We start from the raw sequence: 21861 nt of genomic DNA on the forward strand, positions 1-21861 counted from the left end.
TAGAGTGGCCGAAGTGAAGATCCCTAGGTGAGAATTCACACTCCTAAAACAACAGGTAGGCTATGAGCACAGGTTTGGAAGGTGTACACTTCTATGCTGGTGTTGTACTTGGAAGCTCCTACTGTTTAAGCAGAGTGGAATTCTTCTGACAGAGACCATCCACTGACCCTCTGCCAGTTACTATCCAGTTCAAGACCATTACTATTTATTGAATATTAACTGACAGCCATAATTCCATTCCACAACATAAAAAACTACTCATTATGTTGTCATACTGTGCTGGGTGCTGGAGGCATTTGGTGATAGATAGGACATAGGTATTAATTTCAAGGCACTTCCAATCTAACAGGTGGGAAATATACTACTACATAAATATAAAGAGACAACTATATACTATATAATTAACTATACAATGGAAAAGTGGGGTAAGTGCTATGAGAAGTAGTAAGAGGAAAAGAAGCTTTTCAGCTGAGTGAGTCAGGCAAAGCTTCATGGCAAAAGTATCCTGTGAGCTGGGTCTTAAGGAAAGGGAGGGAGTTCAAAAAACAGACCTAGAAGGAAAGTATCCATGCCAAGACGAGGATGGCCAGAGCAGAGAGAGTGAGTTAGGAGTGGGTGGGATGAGGACAGGGATAGAGAATAGTCTGCTTTGGCTAGAAAATGTAGTGTCCAAAATGAAGTGATGAGCTAAATCTGTAAAATAAACTGGAAAAAATTGAGTTCAAAGGACAATTTGTTTTGTTGTTCTTCTTCAATTACTCCAGCTATGTTGGCCTCTTTGTAATCCCCTTTGGTTTTCTTTGGTGGGTGGGGGGCTGAAGATACTGAAGTGGTTTGACATTTCCTTCTCTAGCTCATTTTTAAAAAACACATGAGAAAACTGAGGCAAAGAAAGTTAAGTGACTTGCCCAGGGTCACACGGCTAGTAAATGTCTGAGGTCAGAGTTGAACTCAGGAAGATGAGTCTTCTCCATTCTAGGCCCGATGCTATACCAGCTGCACCCACTTAGCTACCCTCAGCTATCTATACTAGAGCACTCCAGTTTGGAGAGATCACTAATTTACCTTAGATCTTTCTGCCTTCACCAACTTTCTCAACACCTGGGATCCTCAGACTCTGGGCACAGGGGTCACTTCCTCCATAAAGCTTTTCATGCTTCTAAAAGTGGGGTTTTTACCTTCTTTGCACTTTGCACAGAACTCTCTTTTACATTTATATTGTGGTAAAGGAAGTAGAATGTTAGACCTGAATTCAAGATCTATCTTCAAATACATCCTTAGTCACCAGCTCTTTGACCAAGGTCAACTTATTTAAGTCTCTTTGAACGCCTCACTTTCCTCATCTGTGAAATGGGAATAAAAATAACTGCAGAATTTCCCTCACAGTGTGAGGTTCAAATGAACTAATGTAAATAAAGTGCTTTTCAGATCTTCAGATGTTAGACAAGTATCAGCTACTCTCATTCCACACGTACACATAGAGCTCAGAATGATAAAGTTCCATTTCCTATGAAAACACACCAGAACTTTGGAGTCAAAACAATGTACCTTTCTACCATGCTGATAAATGCAATAGTATTTCGTAGGATAGTATATTTAGAGTTGGAACAGGCTTTAGAGGCCATCAAGTTCAACCCCCACATTGTACAGATGAAAAAAGTAAGCCTCAAGGACATCAAGTGATGTGCCCAGGATCACAAAGCTAGTATCTGAGACAGGATTTGAACTCAGGTCTTCTTGAGTCCAAATCCAACATTTGATCCACTATTCCCACCTAGTTAGCGAAGTCTTCAAAATTTTCTCTTATTGAGAGACAGAAAGAGTGTTGGAAACGGCCAGAAAGGGCATTTCAAGGATGGCCAGCTTCTGTGCTAATCAGAACTCCAGGGCATGACACAAAGACTATTTGCAGATGAAGATTTTCTAATTTTTACTCAGTCTTACCAATGTGTTTCAGAAAGGTAAACACAGCAGTTTCTGCTTCTGGTATGACTTCTACTTCAAAATCTCCTTTGATTTTTGACAGACCACTGATGTTCTCCACCAGCAAAACAAGGAGATACTTATCCTTTGGATCTTGAAGATTTTTAAATGCAACCAAAGAGGGAACACTTTCAGAGCCTCTGGACATGTGTTCTGTCTCATCCAATCTTCTGTCCAGTGGGAGCTTTGTGTCCTGGTCTTCTGATACATCTAGTTTTAAGGACACAAAAACAGCTGTAATGGGGATCACAAACATTCTTGCCAGATTCAGAGGTTATAATGCATGCTTGTCTTTATATCACTTTTTAATATTTTGAGTAAATCAGTTGAAAACAGATGTTCTCTGGAACTAAAAAGAGCAATGAGCTTGCCCAGAAAATCCAATTATCCCTCAGGCAAATGCTTACTTTAGGTTAAAATTTAAATTTCCAACCAATGGAGTTTCCCCTTGTGCCCACTAGGGGGAGAAAATGCGATAAAAAACCAAAGCAGCAACTGGACTTCATCCATGGGCCATGGCTAATTGCTAAAAAGGAACACAACAAGAACGACAACCAGATGTTCTCAGGGAAAGAAAAAGATAGTGGGGAGGGAGGATGGCTTAACGTGAAATAATGAACTAGGAAACTAGATTGAAATGAACACGTTCAGATTCGTTTGCTGCTTCTTACAATTTTTGCCTGGCAATCCTAAATCCATGTACAACAAACACTACTTAAAATGAGGTAAAGGAATGCTGACATTTAATGAGGAAAAACAATTTACTTGCTGTGTGTACATCAGACTACTTCAGGATGAGCTGTTACCTTGTTCCTGGGGTCCATCTGTTATCTTGGGTTTCTAAGACCAAACAAAAACAAGCATTAAGGAGAATTCCTTTACACAGAGACATGGCTAGGATCAGCTTAGAGTACCTGCATGAAATAAATATAATCAATTCTGTAGTTACCTAAGATCAACAAATTTATAATGCGCATAAGACATAAATCGTACTGTACCTATTCACTGGTCAGCTTACACCTTAAAGTACTGTGTTCACTTCTGGGGCCCATATTTGAACAGCTGGACAACCTGATGAGTATTATTTGGAAACTTATCAGAAGGGAAGGGAAGGAAACAGAGTCTACCAGCCTGAGTGAAGGAAACAGGAGTAGGGACTAGCTGGAGGAATACAGGAGAGGTGTAGGCAGGACATGGTCCCTCATACTCTGGGTGAGGCTTCCTGCCAAGATGACTCATTGAAATAGAGTTATACTACCACATTCCCACATTACTGTACTTCAACAAAACCCTGACGTTCTCAAGAGACTCAATAATGATTTTTTAAAACGATCCAATAAAAGCTATATTAAGTGACTTCTTCCTCACCAGACCTGCATATTAGGTCACCCAACATGCAAAGTCAATAAGAAAAGTGACCAGTGATCGGCTCAAGGTATGCATAGCCTACAAATTTTTGAGACCAGAGGCAGCAAAAGTAAGGGGGTCTCCAAGAAAACCCTGGAATGACCTGATATGAGGTGCCATAAATGGCCCTAAATATCCAGTGTTCTGAATCTCAAAGATCCAGGGAGGGGTTGGGAAAGGGTCAGCCTCCAGGAAATGGAGGTCAGTATAAAAACCCAGGTGACCTAGAGGAAGACCAAGCAGAATAGGCCCCATCACCCAAAAGTCCAAAAATGTGGTGGAGCTGGCATTAAGCTCTAATTCAGGAATTAGACCTGGCAAGAAGAGTAAATCAAATATAAAATATGACCAGGATAAAAATTACTGCAAATCTAAAGATATTCTCTGAAAGTGAGAGACTGAAATGAAAAAATGAATTTTCCACAGGGACTAACTACATAAATACCTAACAGAAATAAAGCAAGAGATGGTAAAAAATGTTTTTTTAAAGTTATGAAAGAAAGAATTAGAAGAGAAAGTAGTAAGTCTTCTTTAAATAACAGTTGGTGGCACAGTGGATAGAGGGCTGGACCTGGAATTAGGAAGGCCTGAGTTCAGATCTGATCTCAGACACTTTCTAGCTGGAGGAGTCACTTTACTTCTGTTTGCCTCAGTTTTTTCACATGTAAAATTGGGATAATAATAGTCCCTACATCCCAGGCTTATTGTAAGGATTAAATGAGATAATTATTGTAAATTGTTTTAGCACAGTGCCTGGCATATAGTAAGAGCTAAAGAAATATTAGCAATTATTAGGAAACCTAGAATAGATGAAAGAGAAGGCCATATTGACATGGGACAGCTAAATTGGAGCAAAACCAAAAAATAGAAGTTATGATGCCCAATATAAAAAGATAGAACTAAGTTAAGAATCTTTGAACTCTCCAAATGATAATAAAAATAAAATGTCTGGATATCATTTTTCAAGAAAATTCATTTATATGAAAACTGCCCAGATCTATAGAACCAGATGTCTAAATAAAGATAGAAAAAAAAATTGACACATAATTTCCTTGAAGAAAACTGAAAAGTCTCAAGAAAATTGAAGCCAAAAATTCAAAGAGTTAAGTGACTTGCCTCTAGCTAGCAAGTGTTAGACTGGATTTGAACTCAGTTCTTACTGACTATGCTGTACTTCTTTCTTTACTCAGCCATATTGACTATCATGGGAGTTTGTTTTGCTTTCCTTTTTTAATGGGAAGAGAAGGGAGAGAAAAATGCTTGGTAATTGAAAAATAGAAATATCACTTTAAAAATTGAATTGAGCTGAATTCAACTGAATTCCCCATAGTCAGTTCTCCATACATGTTCTAAGTTCAAAAATTCATTGCTTTTTTCCCTCACCTAAATATATTTATCCCACTTGGAGCTCCTTCAGTTCAACAAATATTTATTAGGCACCTATTTTGTGTAAGGTATCTAGGTACTCGGCATATGAAGAAGAAATGTTCCTACCATCAAACTTATATTACACTGGGAAGATAAAAGAGGAATGAGTAAATACAAAATGGATCTAAACAATACAAGGTGATTTTAAGAGGTAAGGACAACTAATACCTGGGGGGAGGAGGGTGGGAATCTGGAAAAGTCTTGTCTATGAGATGGCACCTGAGCTATGCCTTGAAAAAAGACAGGGATTCTAGGAGACTGAGAAGGACAAAGGAATGTGCTGGTCTTAGTTTTCTATTTTCTCTACAACATCGTTCTAGCTTCTTAACCTCAATGAGCACTTGCTTTTTTCAACATGGCCAAGAATTCACACTTTTCTTTTCTCTCCAGGTACTATGTTTCTCCTGAACCCCAGCCCAAATGCCCGAAAAAATACCCTGCTTCCTTTTTTATCACGTGTAAGACATATTTACTTTTGTTGGGATTTTTTCTTCATTGCCTTCATCCACATCCTTTGCTGTAGGCAATCTGACAGTGAGCTTCAACTTTTCTTCTCCTGGCAATTCTAACTCATGGTTCTCCCTCTCCAGGACTCGTTGCCTCGCTGAAAAATACGGGTGAAGCCAAGATTATGATGTGGTAATCCTTAAAAAGGAAAAAGCTTGTACTGGTTTTAAACCCTATTTTTATTGATATCTTTTGCTTTGTGATCAGCTGTATTTCCAAATGTCATTCCCTCTCCTTTATCCAGTGAAGTACACCTTGTAACAATGAATAAAAAATAAAGAGGGGAAAAAGCAGTTTGACAAAATCAATCAACATTGTCTCATAATATCTACAATATTCTATACCCACTGTCCTTTGTAAAGAAAGGAAAGAGGTACATTTTTTCGGTCATTATTACAAAGCAACCAACCTACTTTTTAACTCAGAGATTCCACAGCTAGGCATACACTCCAATCGTAATAATGATTATAGTTGACATATATGTAGTACTTACCATATGCCAGACACCGTGCTAAGCACTTTACAATTATTGTCTCATTTGATCCTCCTAACAACCCTAGGACATAGGTGCTATTATCACTCCCATTTTACACATGAGGAAACTGAGGCAAACAGAGATGAAGTGATTGGCCAACGTCACACAGTTAACCAGCATCTGAGTCTGAGTTTAAACTCAGGTCTTCCTGACTCCAGGACAGCATGTCAAGCATGTCAATGATAAAAAAGAAAGTCTCCATACATGTCGAAATATTTAGAGTGGCGCTTTATGTGGCAGTAAAGAACTGAAAATAAAGTAGATACCTGTAGGGGAATGAGTGAACAAATTGTGGTATATGAATTAATGCAATATAACTAAGCTATAAGAAACGACAAATGTGAAGAATACAGAGAAGCATGGGGAGATGTATGAAATGAGGTAAAGTGAAGAAAGCAGAGCCAAGAAAAAAATAGATACAGAATCTACAACAATATAGAGTGGAAAGAACAACCACCACAAAAACTGAAATGAATGTAGCAAACAGAGGGAATCAGATGAGCAGAACAGATATGAAAGTTATGTGTTGAATTTATTATATTCTTAAGAAGAGTGAGTAGCCCTACATAACTGAGTTTCGAAGATTCATGTTGGGCCCAAATAAGAGATACGCGAAGACAACCCTTATCCATTTCTTTGCAAAGGTGTAGGATGGGGAAGAAGGTGTGCAGGTTCCGTGAACGTGGACCACTGCATATATTGTCAATTTTTTAGACATGTTGATCAGTTGTGTTACAGTTTTCTTTTATTCCTCTTGTTATTTCTTCCCCTTACAAAGTTCTTTGTTATAAAATCAGCTTTCTGAAAGGGAGAGAGATAAAAGCGGAAATAGAAGCAATGTGAAAAAAACAACAACATACATCTACATGAAAAAATATTACCTATTTTTCAGTGCCATACGTATTCAGTGCCAACCACAGTAAGCTTTAATTTAATTTAATACCCTGTGGGTATGGAAAAAAATAATAAAATTCATCTGGAGAAAGAAAAGGTCAAGAGTCTAAAGTGAAATAATGAAAAAAGTGGCAAGATTCTAGATCTCAAACTGTACTACAAAATAGTAATTGTCAATACTATTTGGTAGAGAAGTTTATCTATGAAATAGATTATGTATAGAACATGGAGAAGTAAATGTAAATAGTAGAAAATTATAAGTTTATTAAAGATCCTAAATCCTGGGATAAGGACTCACTCTCAGACAAAAATTGCTGGGAAAAACTGGAAGACAGCCTGCTTGAAGTTAGGTATAGATACAATCTCTCACACCACAGACCAAGATAAGATTTATATGGATACATGTCATAGATAAAAGGTTATTTTTTTTAAACAAAATAGAGACATAAGAAAAAAAGATCTTTCTCAATTATGGATAGAGGAGGAGTTAACAGCCAAAGAGGGGATAATGATGCTTATTGAATTGCTAGTGAATTTATGAAATTGTGAAATGGGACAGGCATGCCCAGTTCTTTGGATACTCATTTGGAAAGACCAAGATGGCAGCAAGAAGTGAGGCTGCAAACACACTTTAATGAAGCACAGAGGATATAGGTAGAATGGGCACAGAAAGTACAGAGACGAGCAGTGAAGGAGTATGGAGACAGATGGCATGGGAAGAAGGGATGGAGCGGTGAAAGAAGGCAGGAAGTGATGGGGAAGGGGATGCGAAGCAGAAGAGGCAGAGAGTATCATTCATGTAACTATGGATTAGAGTTGGGGACACTAGGCAGCATGGACTCAGGTGGAGATGGAAGAGTGTTTGGAGGGGCAGGGGTTTCGGGTCTCATTTTTAGAGGGTTTTTTATGGGGGGAGCAAACTAACTTCTCAGTACCATCTTTGGTTTAGTTCATTAACATATCCAGATCACCTCAAAGTTATCAGCAAAAATTTAAAGGTACCATACATGTCATCCCAAAGTTATTAACAACATTTGGTGTTCTGTTGGTCTTACTGGGGGTATCTGGAATTTTTATGAGATCAACATTTCATAGGACCAAAAGGCCTTGACAACAAAGCATAGGTGGCTTTCCCTGACTCAGCACGTACTACCAGTATGTACTTTTTGGTTAATATGACACGATTTGCAAATTATGCTCCTTTGATCTTGGGATGGTTTGTATGTGACATCTAGCTTCCCCTTTTTCAATCTTACTTCTTCCTAGTTCTACTTTATACTGGCTACTTATAAATTTACTTATTATGCTGATGAAAAGTGGGGGTGATGATCAGAGGCATCAGAATAAAATATAATTTTTAACACACTTGACAAAGGATAAAATTGATAATTTTCATAACCTAGAATTTAAAACATTTTATACAAACAATATCAATGCAGATAATATTAGAAAGGAAACAGTTAACTGGGAAAAATATTTTCAGAAAAGTTTCTTTGCTAAAGGTCTCATATCCAAGATATATAAGGAACTAATTCAATTTAATAGGAACAAGATCTATATCCCAATAAATAAATGGTCCAAGCATAGGAAGAGAGAGTTTTAAAAGGAAGAAATTAAGGTTATCAACAAATAGGTAAAAAAATATCAATACTTATAAGAATTCAAGTTAAAACAACATCAAGGTTCTACTAAGTACACATAAGGTCAGGAAAGTTGATAAAAAGAGAAAAAGACAGATGTTGGAGGTGATGTGAGAAAACAGACATATTGACTTACTATTGGTGCTACTGTTAATTGATACTGCAAAGCAATATGAAATTATGTCTCCAAAGTCACTAAACTGTGTACACCATTTGACCCAGAAATGCAATTAAACCCATAGCACAAAGATATCAAAGAAAGAAGAAAAGGACTCATGTAAAAAAGTATTTATAGCACCTATTTTTTCATGACAAAGATTTGGAAACTATTGGGATGTACATCAATTGGGGGAAAGGCTGAACAAATTATATATATATATATGTATGTACACGCATACACACACACGTGTGTGTGTGTCTCTGTGTATAATATTATGCTGTCAAAAATGATGAAAGGGAACTAAGTGAGAGTTTCAGGGAGCAGAACCAAGATGGTATAGTACAGGAAGCAGCTAAGGTTTCCCAACATTTTCGTCCAAGCAACTTTAAAATGACACCTCAAATCAAATTTGAGAGTGGTAGAGTCAATAAAAAGGTCAGAATAAGACAATTTTCCAGACCAATGCAATATAGCAGGTAAGAAGAGGTCTGTGACACTGGGGTGGGGGCTAGCCTAAAGTCTACATGGCAGCCACATCAGCAGCTTTGGGAGCTTTCAAGCTGGAGACAATCAGGGGATCAGGACACATTTCAGAAAGAGACTGTACAGAGGACCTCTGTGCTAGCATTAGGTGCAAGATAGGACACTGTCAACTCCATTGCCTATACCCACTTCTGAGTCACAGTTCCAAGGGGGAGAAGAGCACTTCTTGTCTCAAGGGAGCAGGGTGTTGCTGCCAGGTGCAAGGAAGCAGTGAGTAAATCTCTTCCTGGATGACACCACTTTGGACACACCAAAACCTACCAAACCCCAATATGAATTCTAAAAAGGCCTGAAACCTTGAAAAGTGCCCTGCCCCCTCCACCCTGGGAACAGAGCCCAACTGTAACATAAAATTCAAAGTCAAGAAAGAGGCTGGGGGGGGGGCGGGGCGGAGCCAAGATGGCAGCTGAAAAGCAGGGACTAAGGTGAGCTCCCTGTCGAGTCCCTCCAAAATCCTATAAAAAATGGCTCTGAATCAATTCTAGAAATGCAGAACCCACAAAAGAGCAGAGGGAAGCAGGGCTCCAGCCCAGGACAGCCTGGATGGTCTCTGGGTGAGGTCTATCCTGCACAGAGCTGGAAGCAGAGCAGAGCGGAGTGGAGCGGAGCAGAGCCCAGTGTGGGCAGTGCGGACCAACCAGACCAGGAGCCAGGCAGAGCGTGCCCTAGCACCCTGAATCAGTGAGCTGCAGCAGTTACCAGACTTTTCAACCCACAAACACCAAAGACAACAGAGAAGGTTAGTGGGAAAAGCTTCGGGAGTGGAAGGAATTCACGGTTTGGCCACCGCCCCGGGGCAGCGGAGGTGCGGCAGCTACAGAAGTACAGATGCAGTTGCTGCCGGCCCAAGGCCCACCTGGTGGGAGGAATTAAGTGGCAGATCAGAGCAGGAGTGCATAGCCTGCTGAAGATCTAAGTCCAGTCCAGGTTGGGGCTTCTTGGGGAAGGAGGAGTGCTGGTGCGGCAGAGCTGGCACATCCCCCCAAGCATGGAACATAGAACTCTTTAGTCTACAAGCAGTCATACCCCGCTGAAAAACTCAAGGGTCAAGTTAGTTGGTCAGGAATATGGCCAGGCAGAGAAAACACACCCAGATTCAGTCTCAGACTCTGGAATCCTTCTTTGGTGACAAAGAAGACCAAAACATACAGCCAGAAGAAGTCAACAAAGTCATAGAGCCTACAACAAAAGCCTCCAAGAAAAACACGAACTGGTCTCAGGCCATGGAAGAGCTCAAAAAGGATTTGGAAAAGCAAGTTAGAGAAATAGAGGAAAAATTGGGAAGAGAAATGAGAAGGATGCGAGAAAACCATGAAAAACAAGTCAATGACTTGCTAAAGGAGACCCAGAAAAACACTGAGAAATACACTGAAGAAAACAACACCTTAAAAAACGGACTAACTCAAATGGCAAAAGAGCTCCAAAAAGCCAATGAGGAGAAGAATACCTTGAAAGGAAGAATTACCCAAATGGAAAAGGAGGTCCAAAAGACCACTGAAGAAAATACTACCTTAAAAATTAGATTGGAGCAAGTGGAAGCTAGTGACTTGATGAGAAATCAAGATACTATAAAGCAGAACCAAAGGAATGAAGAAATGGAAGACAATGTAAAACATCTCATTGGAAAAACCACTGACCTGGAAAATAGATCCAGGAGAGATAATTTAAAAATTATTGGACTACCTGAAAGCCATGATCAAAAAAAGAACCTAGATATCATCTTTCAAGAAATTATCAAGGAGAACTGCCCTGATATTCTAGAGCCACAGGGCAAAATAGAAATTGAAAGAATCCATCGATCGCCTCCTCAAATAGATCCCAAAAACAAATCTCCTAGGAATATTGTCGCCAAATTCCAGAGCTCCCAGATCAAGGAGAAAATACTTCTGGCAGCCAGAAAGAAACAATTTGAGTATTGTGGAAACATAATCAGAATAACCCAAGATCTAGCAGCTTCTACATTAAGAAATCAAAGGGCTTGGAATACGATATTCTGGAGGTCAGTGGAGCTAGGATTAAAACCTAGAATCACCTACCCAGCAAAACTGAGTATCATGCTCCAAGGCAAAATATGGATTTTCAGTAAAGTAGAGAACTTTCAAGCTTTCTCAGTGAAAAGACCAGAGCTGAATAGAAAATTTGACTTTCAAACACAAGAATCAAGAGAAGCATGAAAAGGTAATCAAGAAAAAGAAATTGCAAGGGACTTACTAAAGTTGAACTGTTTTGTTTACATTCCTACATGGAAAGATGATGTGTATGATTCATGAGACCTCAGTATTAGGGTAGCTGAAGGGAATATTCATATATATATATATATATGTATGTATATGTGAGTGTGTATGTAGGTATATATGTATGTGTATATATAGAGAGAAAGAGAGAGAGAGGGCACAGGGTGAAGATGAAGGTAAGATATCTAAAAGAAATAAAATAAAGTTAAGGGATGAGAAAGGAATAAATTGAGAGAGGGAGATAGGGAGAGATAGAATGAGGTAAATTATCTTGCATAAAAGTGGCAAGAAAAAGCAGTTCTGTAGGAAGGGAAGAGAATTCAGGTGAGGGGGAATGAGTGAATCTTGCTCTCATCAGATTTGACCTGAGGAGGGAATACTATACATACTCAATTGGGGAACTTACCCCACAGGAAAAAAAGGAGGAAGAAGAAGATAAAATGGGGGGGATGATAGAAGGGAAGGAAGGAAGGAAGATGAGGGTGGAGGTAATCAAAAACAAACACTTTCAAAAGGGGACAGGGTCAAGGGAGAAAATTCAATAAAGAGGGAAAGGTTAGGAAGGAGCAAAATATAGTGAGTCTTTCACAACATGAGTATTGTGGAAGGGTTATACATAATGATACACATGTGGCTTATGTTGAATTGCTTGACTTCTTAGGGAGGGTGGGTGGGAAGGGAAGAGGGGAGAGAATTTGGAACTCAAAGTTTTAAAAACAGAGGTTCACAAACAAAAAAAAAGTTTTGCATGCAACTAAAAAATAAGATACACAGGCAATGGGGGGTAGAAATTTATCTTGCCCTACAAGAAAGAAAGGGAAAAGGGGATGGGAGGGGAGTGGGGTGACAGAAGGGAGGGCTGACTGGGGAACAGGGCAACCAGAATATATGCCATCTTGGAGTGGGGGGGAGGGTAGAAATGGGGAGAAAATTTGTAATTCAAACTCTTGTGAAAATCCATGCTGAAAACTAAATATATTAAAGAAAAAAAAAAGAAAAAAAGCACTTGAAAAAAATAGGGCTAATATGGCAATATGTTTTGCATGACATATAATCGATATCATATTGCTTGCCTTCTTAGTGGGGGGAGGAGTGAAAGGGAGGGAGAAAATTTAGAATTCAAAACTTCAGCAAAAAAAGAATCCTAAAATAAATAAATAATAAATTCTGAAACTTTTTAAATAAATATTTGTTGAATGTTTAAAAAAAAAAGAAATAGCCTGGAAAAAAAGAGCAAACAACAAAAAGCCTGACCATAAAAACATACTCTGGTGACTGGGAAGATCAAGACAGAAACTCAAAAGAAGACAATGCTGTTAAAACATCTACAAGCAAGCCTCAAAGAAAAATGTGAATTGTACCAAAGACAAACAAGAATTCCTGAAAGACCTTAAACATAAATAAAATGAGTGGGGTGAAAAATTGAGAAAAGAAACAAGAGCAATGCAAGAAAATTATGAAAAGACAATTAATAGCTTGGTAAAAGAGGCACAAAAAATAATGAAGAAAATAACACTTTAAGAGAGAGAATTGGCCAAATGGAAAAAGAGGTACAAAAACTCATGAAGAAAATAATTTATTAAAAATTAGAATTGGTCAAATGGGAGGTGATGGCTCCATGAGACATCAAGAAACAGAAATTGATAAAATAGATAGTTGCAGAGAAAACTGGGTAGACATACATGCACTGACACAAAGTGAATTCAGTAGAATCAAGAGAATAATTTATACAATATTAACAAAATTATAAGGAAAAACAATTCTGAAAGAGTTTAGAATATTGCTCAATGCAATGACAATCATGATTCCAGAAGGGCACCATCTGACAGAGATGATGGACTCAAGTTATAATATGAAAGAATGTATTTTTCAGACCAGGCAAATGTAAGAATTCTTTTTTTTTGGACATGCATATCTGTTACAAAGGTTTTCTTTTTTCTCAGTTTGGTGGAGGAAGTTGGGAGCTAAAAAAATAAAATAGAAAGAAAAGAGGGTCATTGAAGGAAATCCAGAAGGAATCACAAAGAAGCAGAACAGTTTTGAAAGTTATATGTTTAAAAGGCTCCAAATAAGAGAAATTTGAAATTTCATGCACAATCTTCTTTTTCTATTCTACCATGTACATAGAAATGTTAGTTTTAATGTTTGTTAGTAACATAATTTTTTAGTTAAATAGAGTCGCTGAATCAATCTACTATAAATGTATGCTACTTAAAAGCAATTAGGCCCTCACAGCTGTAGGCCAAATACTTTCACCCCTCCCTTATTAGCTTCCCAATATGCTTCTCACAAGGGCTATGTCCAACCTTCCCCCTTCTGGAACTAACCCTCAGCTCTATGTTGATTCCCACTTCCTCCATAATCTTCATCATTCCTAAACTCCACCTTAAAACTTCTATTAATTTTCCCCCTCTCTCCTCCTTTCACCTTTGATCTCACACTGTAAACAGGACCTCCTGATCCCTCCAATCTCCTTTCAACCTTGTTCCATTCAACACTTTCACTTTCTCTTTCAGCTTCAATTTCTTCCTCCATGTTGGCTTGTTTTGCTCTGCCAATAAATATGCTGTTTTGCTCTATCCTGAAACAAATGAATAAACAAACAGAAAACTTTCACCTTGATCCTGTAGTCCATTTAAATGAGTATACTACATCTCTCCTTTTAATATTAAACTTTTAGCTTGAGTAGGTTATCTTTTCTTTACACACTCACTTTTCAGTATGGCTTCCTACTCACTACTGTACTGAATTTGTTCTCTCTGTCATTGTCATTACTTCTACTTTTTTTTAAATCGTATTTTATTTTTTTCCAATTACATGTAAAGATAGTTTTCAACATTCATTTTATAAGATTTGGAATTCCTAATTTTTCTCTCCTCCTCCCCTCCCCTTGCCCTTCCCTAAGATGGCAAGCAATCTGATATAGGTTATACATACACCATCATGTTAAACATATCTCCACATTAGTCATGTTGTGAAAGTAGAAACAGGGGAAAACCATGGGAAAAAATGAAAATAGTCTGCTTCAATCTGCATTCAGACTCCATAGTTCTTTCTCTAGATATTGATAGCATTTTCCATCATTTGTCTTTTTGAATTGTCTTGGATCATTGTATTGCTGAGAAGAGCTAAGTCTGTCTTAGTTGATTGGTATACAATTTTGCTATTACTTTGTTCCATGTTCTCCTGGTGTTGCTCACTTCACTCAGCATCAATTCATGTAAGTCTGTGCAGGTTTTTTTCTGAAGTCTGTTTGCTCATCATTTCTTATAGAACAAGAGTATTCCATTACATTCATAGACCACAACTTGTTCAGTCATTCCCCAATTGATGGGCATTTTTAGCAAGTGAGTGAGTCCATTACAAGGATCAGTATTTTAATGTTATTACTGCTGGATGATTCTAATGATTCATTTCCCAGACTGTCAATCTAGCCTTAATGAGTTTCTGTGATTCCAACAGATTCTCCTCCTGGATCAAAACATAAGAAGTCTCTCCCCCAGTCAGGAGTAAATGTTGGAGCAATTATAGAAATCCCCCTCCAATGGTCACCTAGCTATTAATATAGTGCCTGGGCCATGCCTGCAATTGCCCAACCAAAAAACAAAATTTCTCTAAGTGGCAGGGCTGACTTTAAGGTCATCAAGGATATTAAGTTCATAGATTTAGAGTTGTAAGTTGTCATAGTAATGTAAATACTCAATAAACCACAAACAACTGATTATTTAAAAAAAGAAAGAAAAGGGTTTAGGCAGCCACCTGGTCCATCCCCTTTATTTTACAGATGAGACTGAGCTGCAGAGAGTTTAAGTAATGTGCCGAATGTCACAGTGGTAGTAAGGGGAAGAGTGGTGAACCTAACCCAAGGCCCCTGACTCCATCTGGGTTCAAATCTTGGCTCTGCCGTTTAATTTACATAGACAAATCACTCCCCTCTACAACACTCCAAGACTATGCTTTCTGTTTCTCATGCACAACATGCCATCTCTCTATTCTGTGGCTACTGTGACTTTCTACTGGCTGTAGCCCATGTATAGAATGTTCTTCCTCCTCACTTCCACCTCCCAGCTCCCTTCTAGACTCAGCCCAGACACCACCTTCTGCAGGAGGCCTTTCCTGCCCTTCTTCCACCCTGATCTTCCCTTTCTTTTATACCTTTCATCTGAGATTACTTCCTATCTACTCTATATCTTGTAAGAACATAGTTGTTTGCATGTTTTCTCTCCTATAAGAAGATGAATACTGGAGGGCAGGGACCGTGTTTATGCCTTTCTTTGTTTACTCTGAACTTACTACAGTGCCTAGAACAAAGCAAGTACTTAACAATACTTGATGACTGCCTGATTTTCCCTCTTCTGGCCTCAGTTTCTCTATCTGTAAAATGAGAGAAGTTAGACTAAATGATCTCTAAGGGGTCCTCTTCAATTGTGACATCTGATAAGCTCATTCATCTCTTTATCCACCCCTCACCTCACTTCAGCATGGACTCTAGCCCTTTCCCAGTAATACCCTTCCTCAACTACCTTCCTCATGGTAAAAAAGGAGAAGGATCTCAGAGAGTCCCATCTGCAGTGTGAGCACACACTTGCCCTGCCCTAATCTCTGGGGGCTCTGGAAGTAGCACTGCAACTTCTTTAACAACTTCTTGGAAGGTGGGTTTGGTACTCCAGGGACCATCCAGCACTAGAGGGAAAGAATCTGATGCCTCCACCCTCCCTTCCAGCCCTGAACCTAATCACCAGGCTTTGAAAACTCTCTCTTTCATTTTCCTGGAACAGTCCCTACCAAGCTCTTAAGATTTTACCCTGTAACTGTAAACAACTCCTTGTGACTGAGTGCACTAGCCAGTCCCAGGCAGGAAGCTCCCTGCTTCACCCTTGGTCAGCAGCCACAGCTTGTCCTTTCAAACCCTCTTGCTTCCAATTTTCAGAAATTAGCCTTTACAGCCCTTCTCTCCAGCACAAAGGAGGAAGTTGGAATTTCCCTTGCATACCAGGGGTGAGCTGAATTCAGTTTCCTTTTGCCCTAAATACCTCTCTCTGACCAGCTTTTAAAAAAAAAATTTGCTTTCTGCTCAACCCAGAAAGCCAACCCACGTGTCAATGAATAAAAAAGGCAATTCAGCAAAATCAACTGACACATCAATCAAGTCATAGGCCCCCTCATGCCTCTCAAAATGACCCTGACTCTTCCTTCCCTTAAAAACCCTCCTCACTTGATCCAAGTGCTAGAACACAGTGCTTGGCATGCAGGAGGCACTTAATCGAGGTTTGTTTGTTTTTTTGACAGACAGAAAGCTTACAGTTGGTGTGGCCATTTCCTTTCTTCTCATTCTCTTCTAAATCATCTGAGATCTGGCATCCACCCTGGTCACGCAATTGAAACTGCTCCCTACAGTTACCAACGATCTCTCAATTGCCAAATCTAATGGCCTTTTCTAAATCCTCATCCTTTTGAAATTACAACCTTTGACACTATTGGTCACTCTCTTCTCCTGAGTGTTCTCTTCTCTCTAGTCTTTCATGGCACAGCTTTCTTCTGATTCCCCTTCTATCTGTCTGACATCTCATCAGTCTCCTTTGCTGGATCTTCCTCCAGATCACACCTGGTTGTCCCTCAAGGTTCTGTCTTAGGCTCTCTTCTTTTCCTTCTGTATTATTTCACTTGGAGATCTCATCAGTTCCCATGGGCTTGATTATCATCTCTCTGCACATGATCTTCAGATTTATTTATCCAGCCCTAATCTCTCTCAGGACTCTTCAGTCTCATGTCAACAGTTACCTATCAGACATTTCAAATTGGAAGTGCTGTAGGCATCTCAAACTCACCATGTGCAAAATAAAACTGATCTTTACACCCAAACTCTTTCTCTTTTTGAAATTCCTTAATATTGTAAAGAATACCACCATTCCTTCAGGCTCACAATGTAGGTATTATCCCCAGTTCCTCATTTGCAAGCCACCCCTCCCCCAAACATTCCATCAATGGCCAAGTCTTGTCATTCTACTTGGAAAGCAATTCTCATGTACCCCTCACTCCTTCTCTCTATTCACATGGCAACTGTCATCCTGATGCAGGTCCTCAAGACCTCACACCTGGACTATTGTCAGAACCTGCTGATTGCTCTCCCCACCCTCTGACTCTTCCTCACTCCAATCCAATCTCCACACAGCTGCCAAAATGATCTTCCTAAATCTCAGATGATCATGTCACCTCCCCTCCCCCGTTATAAACTCTAATGGCTCTCTAACTCCCTCCAGGACAAATATAAAATGCTGTTTAGCTTTTATAGACCTTTACAACTTTGTCCCTTCCCACCTTTCCACTCTTCTCAGACTTTACTCCCCTCTTTTTACTTGTCCAGCTTCACTGGCCTTTTTTTGTTCCTTAAGCACAACCCTCTGCCTCCTAGCTTCTCTGGTTTCCTTCCAGACTCAGCTCAAATACTGCCTTCTGCAGCAGTCTTTTCTGCCTCTACCACCCCTCCAAGTCAATCATTCTATGTGACAATTAAGTGGCAAGACTGGGATTTAAACCTGCTTTTTTATATAAAATGGTGGTGGTAGCAAGATTTGGTTCCTCCCCCTCATTACATTTATATTGTCTCCTCTTTAATTTAGGAATGAAGCTTCATAGTCAATCATTTTAAGTCATACAATACTCAGGTACTAAGTCAAACCTGAGTTGCAATTTTTGTCAGTTCTAGATCTTTTGTGATAAAAAATTTTAATTATTGTACAATTCCTCCCCTCACTTTTTTCTTTTCCATCTCCTTGTTCTCTTTTCAGTATTCTGGAGTCTGTTACACCAAGTTTTATATGGAGGTTTTGTGAGGTAGACTTGTCCAACTAGACATAGGTAGGGCACTAAGGACAAAGAATGGCAGGGAGTGGAACCTGTAATATTAAGAAGAAAGCTGAGAGGTCAGAATCCAGAAGGTTCAGAGGGATTGCACCTGCATTTCCCCGACCTTTGCTGTGTTAGCACAAAGCAAACCTCCTTGTGTTAATATTCAATGTAAATGCCTCATTTCAACCCAACATCAAACCTGAACTAAAGGAACACTAGCTTAGCTCTGACTCCTATGATCAGGAAAAAGGGCCCAGTTAAATAAAATGATCGCCTGAGTTATATGCAAATACAATTGCAGGACTTGGAATTTCTATGCCTTCTTCCCTTCCAACTTTCAGGACAGGAACCATTTCTCTCCCTGCCTAAACATATAGGACCAAGTCACAGGAGCATGAACTTATATTTTATATTGCTATCAATCTTTCAAACTTTATGCTTGGGATAGATCTTTGAAAACATTCCTAAAATTATAGAATCCCTTCCTCTCTTCCTTCCTTCTTTCCTTCCTGGTTACAGCCAGGCATTTTGTGGCTAAATTTTTTGCTACCTTAGGAAAAGAAATCTGTAAAATGAGCTTCTATTCTTTTTAAAACATTTTTAATGTTGTCCTTCCTAGAAAATTCTATCTTTTCTCTGGATTATAAGGAAAAGAGGTATTTATTCTCATCTAAACCAAGAGGAGGTGGCTATAGGGGGAGCAGAGATCCAAGTGCTTCTGGAAGCTAATTCTGGGACTAGCAATAGCTATCCCTTGGATGGTGCAGTTGTTAAAGACAGAAACTTTGGTTAGAGAAAGTTGGAGTTCTATTGTGATTATAGATCTTCCTCATCTATAAAATCAGTTTTCTGTCACACACACACACAGCAAATATTATCAAAGAGGATGTTTTCCATCTAAGTCCAAGGAAAAAGTCATGGGGGGTGGAATTCTAGTGGATCAGGAAGAAAGGCTCTGGATCCCAAGGATTGATGGGGGCTATGAGAGAGGCCTGTTGACTACAAATAAGAAAAAAAAAAACAACAGAGAGCACCTGGGTGGGATTTTGAAATGCTTATACCTGTACCAGATGGAATAATGTGAAAGTGACTTGTCACTGCCTATTACTGCTTATTGTTGGTACCCTAATATTTAAACAAATATTTGTTGAATACTACTAGAATCAAAGAGATAGTAAGGCAGATATGTTGCTGGACTTGGAAGTCATAAAGACCAAAGTTTGAACCCTTCCTCAGATAATGTATAATCCTCAACAGAAGACTTCACATTTTACCCTCTGTTTTCTCATCTGGAAAATGGGAATACTGATAGCACTGAACTCACTTTTAGTGTCAGATCTGCATTTCATCTTGTGTTAGTTTGAACATTTTATATTTTTGAAGATACTCTATTATTTCTTTTGTGTTCTCAGTTTTGTTAACATAATCTATAACATGGATAATAGGTTCTGGTTGTTCTCTTTATTTCTTCTGATTTTTGTTGTGAGAATCAAAAGACATAGGATGTTCTTGGGAAACTTAAAAGGGCTACTATATGAAGGTTAGATTTAGTGATTATGATTACCTTGCACTGCTAGAGGGCATTGTAGTATACTGTACTATGGCAGATACAGCAGCAAGGACACACACTCTGTCTCTGTCTCTCTCCCCTCCCTCAGCAAAGTTATCTGGAAATACTCCTTTTTTACCATTAACTTCACCCTTTCCAGTGTCCTGCTTTTTCAGCATCTTGACTTATCTAAGGGATGATTTTGCCTTCTTTAAAGGAAAATTTCTTATCATCCACACCTTTATAGGCCAATTATGTTCTACAATATTTCTTAGCTTTATATTTGCCTCCATTGTCTGCTTTTGCTTCTTCTGTGCTCTGACACTATGTTGATCAGAATCTTCAGGTAGAGGTAATTGAAGGTTTATGTTTTCTTCTCTTATACCTCGTTGTTATTCATATCTGGAGCTTCACTGAACCCCAGATAATGGCCTATACGAGAGATAAGGGGTGGAAAATCAATCCTGAGAAAATCCAGGGTACTGCCCACTCAGTAAGGCTTCAGGGAATACAGTGGATAGTGAGAACCCAGATGATGCAGAGATAATCTTGGTCACCCTTCCCCCCCACCAAGAAACAGCTCAGGTCCTCTTCAGTTGGCAGTTCTCATTTCCATTGGGATGGTTCAGCCAACTTCTTCCTAGAAAGAGTTTTGCATTGAAAGTTCGTATTATGGGGAGATTTCTGGCTCTCTAATAACACAGAGGAGGTGAAACCACACAAGTATGATGAATGTATATTGACTTGGGGAAAGAGGATGGATCCCTTACCTTCCTTGGTGGTAATCCTGTGTTTCTGAATAAAGGTGAGTGAGAACCCTTATCCAACCCCCTGAAATGAAGCAAACCCTCAGAAGAGGCCTCTAAAGGGGCAGAAATTTATCCCACTAACACAGGCTGCTAGGTGGTGGTGGTGCCAAAGTCGGAAAAACTGAATTCTAATGTGGTCTCAGACATTTACTAGTTACATGACCACAGGCAAGCCACTTAGCCTCTGCCTCAGTTTCTCCAACTGTAATACGGGCATAATAATAGCACCTATCTCCCAGAGCTGTTTCGAGGATTAAATGAGATAATATTTGTAAAGAGCTTAGCACAGTCCCTGGCACATAGTAGGCTTTATATAAATACAAGCAAATATTCTCAACCCAAGTCCTGTTTCCCAGTGCCCCTTCTCCTGGCTCAGGTTGGCCTCCACTTTGGTACAATCTCTCAGTTCACCCTGTCTTCCCACCGCAGCCTTTCCTCCCATTCTGGTCTCTGTCCAGCGGCAGCCCCAGCCCCTTTCTGATCACCTTGTCTTTCCAAAAACTCTACACGGAAAATGCCCTTGGTTGGGCCGGCTTTGACCGTGCACTCGCCTCCCCCGGACTTCTTCGGGCTCTGGAAGTACTTTTGCAGTTTCCTCTCCAGTCCTGAATAGAGCTTGGGAACCGGAACCAGGACCAGGACCCGGTAAGGCAGGCTATGGGTGGAGACTCCAGTGGCCATAGAAGCAGGGTCGGGACTCGTCAGTCGAGGAGCTGGGACTGAGAAGTTTGTTCAGGGATCAGGAGGGTGTAACTGCGGAGCAGCGAGGGCAGCAGGAAATCCTCCCCCCCAGGCCAGACAGTTTTGAAACTTGTAGTTTCACTTTCTCAGAGTACCTTTTTTTATTACCAGCTTCACAATCTCGCTACTTCAGGTACGCAAAGGCTGTGCTGGGGTCCTCTGGCGGGAGGGAAGAAAGACCATCCTGGCCCTCTGGAGAAGCACCTTCTCCAGCCTCCCGGTCCTGGCCCCTCCCCGATCGACACATCTCTCGAAACAGGACCTCTGCTCTATTTTAAGCTGATGAGAGAGCGTTTGGAAAATGGGCCCAGCTCTGCTTTCAGGGTCTTGTTTGGGTGTAAGAAAGTGGGGGTGGGGGTGGGGAGAGGAGTTTTGTTTCCACAGAGTTGAAAGTATCCCTCTTCCTCCTGTGTGGGACAACAGACCACTGGCTCAAATAAAAAAAACAGAGGTGCCTCGGTTTTCCCAAGGTAGAAACAAAACAGAAGCTTTATTTGATCAAGTCTGGCGAGAATTGGGCATCTCCCACTACCAGGGCGGAGATGGTAGTGAAGAGAGGCAAGGGGGAGAAGGCAAGCAAGG

At 39.8% G+C, this 21861-nt stretch overlaps 1 pseudogene; it reads right to left on the minus strand.

The window, feature by feature from the left end:
• Positions 1-21264, minus strand: part of LOC118837378 — a 62153-nt pseudogene extending 40889 nt beyond the window's left edge.
• Between the last annotated feature and the right edge of the window lie 597 nt (positions 21265-21861).

The sequence above is a fragment of the Trichosurus vulpecula genome, chromosome 2 (assembly GCF_011100635.1).
Source record: "Trichosurus vulpecula isolate mTriVul1 chromosome 2, mTriVul1.pri, whole genome shotgun sequence".
NCBI classification, from domain to species: domain Eukaryota; kingdom Metazoa; phylum Chordata; class Mammalia; order Diprotodontia; family Phalangeridae; genus Trichosurus; species Trichosurus vulpecula.